The sequence below is a fragment of the Gadus chalcogrammus genome, unplaced genomic scaffold, assembly GCF_026213295.1.
Source record: "Gadus chalcogrammus isolate NIFS_2021 unplaced genomic scaffold, NIFS_Gcha_1.0 GACHA083, whole genome shotgun sequence".
Lineage (NCBI taxonomy): Eukaryota > Metazoa > Chordata > Actinopteri > Gadiformes > Gadidae > Gadus > Gadus chalcogrammus.
The window spans coordinates 221,670-226,498 of NW_026613518.1; the positions used below are offsets into that span (position 1 = coordinate 221,670).

The 4,829-nt window shown below is 40.0% G+C and overlaps 1 non-coding gene across 1 annotated transcript; it reads left to right on the forward strand.

Moving 5' to 3' along the window:
- Positions 1-3,942: 3,942 nt before the first annotated feature.
- On the forward strand, positions 3,943-4,062 carry LOC130378514 (5S ribosomal RNA). The gene has a single exon (XR_008894735.1). It is a non-coding gene; the product is annotated as a 5S ribosomal RNA (ribosomal RNA).
- Positions 4,063-4,829: the final 767 nt, after the last annotated feature.

Consider the following 4,829-nt stretch of genomic DNA (forward strand, 5'->3'; position numbering starts at 1 on the left):
GAGTATATTGAGATGGGATCAGAGGGTGTGTTAAGGAGCAAATTAATTTTGTGGGGTATGATGCAGACGTGTGTGAATGGTGGGAATGTGTGAAGATAAAGGTGAAAATGTTGAGTATAAAATATTGTAAAAAGCGGAGTCAAGTAAAGAGGAGGACGGAATGTGTATTGAGAGAGCGAATGGCTGAGGAATTGAGGAGGTTAGATGACGTTGTGAATAGGGACTTAGCTGACTACATAGGCATTAAAGGGGAATTAGAATCTTATGAAAGGGAGAGATGTAAAGGGGCGATAGTTTAGGAGTCGGGCGCAGCATGTGTGGATGGGGAGAAATGTACGTCTTTCTTTTGGGGCTGGAAAAAACGGAAACAGGGTAGAACATACATAGCTCAGATAGAGGATGAGAGAGGGGAAGTGGTAAATGATTTTGTGGGGGTGTTGGAGAGAGTGCAGGGGTTTTACAGTGATTTATTTAGCAAAGGCTATGTAGATAAGGATAGTGTGGACAAGATATTAGGGATGGTTGAGCATGTGTTATCGGATAGTGATAGGGAAGTATATGAGTGTGAGTTAGTAGAGTCGGAGGTGATGGCGGCCATCAGCAGCCTGTCCAATAACAAGAGTCCTGGCTCTGATGGATTGCCGGCAGAGTTTTACAAGTGCTTTAGTGAGTTGTTCTGTCCGATTTTATTAAAGGTATATTGGGAAATGGAAAGGTTAGGGACGGTTAGTAAGTCGATGTCGACGGGGTTGATAGCGGTAGTGTACAAGAATAGTCGTAAATTGCAGTTAGGGAATTACAGAGGGTTGAGTCTGTTGAACACTGACTATAAGGTACTGGCCAAAACTTTAGCTAATCGGATTAAGTCGGTAGTAGGGACCATAGTTTCATCAACGCAAGCTTACAGTATTCCAAGGAGAGATATAGCGGACACGATAGGGTCAGTTAGGGATGTAGTGAGGCATATGAAAGAAGAGGAAGGTGTAGTTTTGAGTGTCGATTTTAACAAAGCTTTGATAGGGTAGAACATGAGTTTATGTTTAGGGCGCTAGAGAGATTTGGTTTTGGGGATAGGTTAGTGAAGTGGATTTGATTATTGTATAGTAGTGAAAAGAGTAGGGTTAAGTGTAACGGGGTATTGACGGATAGTTTTAGATTAGACAGGTCAGTTAGGCAGGGTTGTCCGTTATCTGCATTATTGTACAGTATAACGGCTGAACCATTAGCCACCATGCTGAAAAAGGATCAGCACATACAAGGCATCAATATCCCGGGAGGAGGTAGGAGTTTAATCCATCATACGCAGATGACACAAGCATTACAGTTAGGAATTGGCCAGTGTGAAAAGGGTAATTGAGTTATTGGGAATATATGGGAGTGCATCGGGGGGAAAAAATTAACCTGGAAAAGTCAGAGATCCTTTGTGTAGGGGCAGTGGATATGAGCGAGTGTGACATTCCGCTGACTGTTTCTAAGGGGATGATAAAGGTATAAGGTGTGAATGTGGGTGTGGATGAAAATGAGGCAAGGGATGTCAAGTGGACAGGGGTTCTGAATAAAGTGAAGCAGAATTTGAATTTATGGAAGATGAGGAAGTTGAGACTGAGGGGCAAGGTGATTGTGGTGAATTGCTTGATGATGTCACGGGTGAATCATGTGCTGAGCACCCTGGATCTACCATTGTGGGTAGTAAAGGATTTTAATGGGGCTGTTAAAATTTTTTTGTGGGATGGGAAACCGGCCAAAATTGCGCACAAGGCCTTGACGAATGGGGATGAGGATGGAGGACTGAAATTGATAGATGTGGAGGTGAAGAAAAGGGCGTTACAAGTGAAAACAATTAAGAAATATTAAGGTAAGGAGGAGTATTGTTGGATGGTTTTTTTGAGGACTATTTGCACAGGTATGGTGGTTGTGGTGTCAATGGTCTTTTTATGATGTTTAACAAACCCAGGTGTCAAGGGATGTCGTATTTCTAAAGAGAGGTTTTTGAGGCATGGGGGAAATATGGAGTATATAGGGAGTATGTGAAGTATGAGTGTGTGGACAGAGCCGAGGTTCTGAATCAGCCAATCTTTCAGAACCCAAAAATACTTCACAATAACAGAATACTGGTCAGTAAACATTTTGAGAAAGCCGGTATGAAACAGGCCAAGCATTTAATGTTGGAGGGTGGAAGCGTTTTTAAGGCGGAACAGGTGATCATACAAGATACAATATCGTTTATTGTCATATACACAATGGAAACATAGTTTACACTGGGCAATGAAATTCTTAATTTGCAAGTTCCCTAGACACAAAATATACTTCAAATAAAAGTAGATAAATAAACTAAACTACTAAAAATCTGTACAAAGAGCAGAGTTTAGTTAAACAAAACAGTTAAAAATAAGGTGCTGTTTAGCATGTGCAATGTTCGCATACAGCAGAAGGCCCTGAAAGACATTATCATAAGGGATGTAAGGAGGGTTAATAGAGACGTGAGGGAGGCTGTGATTGTTGGGATGTATAGAAGAGTAAGGGAAAGTATTGGTACAGGGTGGATGACACTACTGTTAGGACAGGGAGGGATGGGCGAGGAGAACAGGATGTTCGAGTTGGGGGTGGAGAGGGGAGGTAAGAGAGTTAAGTTTGAGGATGTCAGTACAAAAAGTGTGTATATGGATTTGATGGGTGGTGGGATGAAGAGGCCAGCGTCAGAGAAGGTGTGGGGAAGGTTTTTTGAGGGGTTTGACGCAAAGAAAATGTGGGGCAACTTGAATGTGAAGTATAACTCTATTGAATATGAGCACAACTATTGTAAGATCAGGCACAATAGGGTTTTCACGAATGTTGTTTTGCACCAAATTGATAGGAATGTGGGGTAGAGTCTGCAATGTTTTATAGAGGTGGATGAGACCTTTGATAATTATTTCATTGAATGTTCAATGTTGTTTGTCTTTTTTGAGAAGGTGAAGGATTTGTTGAGTGTACACTGGGATCAAGGTTGGGAATGATGTTGAATGGAAGAAATTGTTGTTGTTTGGTGTGGTTGGAAAGGTGAAAGATATGAATGTAAATTTGGTGAACTTCACGTTGAGCACTGTCCGTCATGCAATTGTGTGTAGGAGGAACGTTGCGCAATATGAGGGGAGGGTGATACGGGTATGGGAGTTGTTTGTGGCAACTTTTAAAAAGAATGTAAGGTTGGTCCACACGCTTAGGAGGGAGGATTTTCACAAGTATTTTGTTAGGAACAGCACTTTAGTCATGGTAACGGAATCAGGGATGTTAGGATTTAGTGTGTAGTGTGGGCACTTTTTTTCTTGCTTGTTAAGGCCTGGCAGACTACTCCGCCGCACATGTTTGCTGTGTATGGTTAGGGTTGGTTGTATCTGCCCTCCTAAGCGTATGGACTAACCTCTCTATGTGATTGTTGTATACATTTGTGATTATCCACTATCGGTATGTCTTGTGTGTGTCATACTGTCTGTTTAGTTATGACTGGAAAAGATTGTAAATTACTGTAAATACTGAATTTGAATATAAATTGTAAACTCTTTTTTGTTAAAGAATTTTTGATTGAGAATTTAAGCAACATACAGACACTGACAACGTCTCTCCAAACTCTATTTGTGAAACATGTGGACAGTGTAGTGACGCTGCTAGCAGGGAGAAGCAGAGAGCTGCAATGACGGCGGTCCACTGTAGACCATCCCAGGTTTTGCAACGCTACGTTTCTTCAAAAGATCACGCAAACGATGACGCCCAAGCAGTGTAATGCATTGCGTTCAAATATGGAACTCTGAGTCTGGAATAACATATTCATTCATTCATTAATTTATATAATTCATTATGGATCTAATCATTGTTTCTGTACACGTCCCGTCTCTGGTCAAGGTAGAACTCTCACTCCTTACGTGCTCCTCCTGTATAAAAGCTAATATGGTCCCGACAAAAATTCCTTACGGCCATACCACCCTGAAACACCCCCGATCTCGTCAGATCTCGGAAGCTAAGCAGGGTCGGGCTTGGTTAGTACTTGGATGGGACACCTCCTCGGAAGACCAGGTGCTGTAAGTAGTGACGGGTGACGCCAAAAAAAATAAAAAGTACGCCTGATCACGTTTGGTCTGATACCGTTCAGGTGTGCGAAGAGTAAGACTGCACAGAGCAGTGTAGTGTTTGTTGGATCGTTTGTGCTTGAGAAGGTAATTTATTTATTTTTTTCTCTATACATCTCCAGATCTCGGCGAGGATTATCCCGTGGACGGACAAAATGGCAACGAAAAAGGCTTGAATGGAGTTTTGAATTGAATTGAAAAAGTTTTATTTCAAACAAGTAAATAATAATAAAAAATAATAATAATAAACAATCAAATAAATGAAACATGTGGACAGTTACAATAAAATAATGTTTACTCACAATGAAAACCACAAAAGAAGAAACTGTCTTACACTTGCTTTACCTGTTCGAAAAGGGGTGAGAAGAAGAAAAACTTATTTAATCTCACCCCTTCTTCCTAATGTATTTATCTATAATGATTAGCTTCCTTATATAATAATCATCAAAAAATAATTGTATATTAATATACATTAGTTTACAATATGATACAATTCATTACTACCTGCGTATTTATCTAATAATATTGTCAAGTGTATCTTTTATAATATCTAATTAAACATTCAATATTCTAAAGTGATTGTCCAATATATACATACATGAAAACATATACACTATGTTAGACACCTTCTTCATCCCTGTACCTTGTAAAATCAATTCTTTGTATTTTATTTTAAACTGATTAATGTTGGACATTCCTTGATCTCCCCACTCAAACTGTTCCACA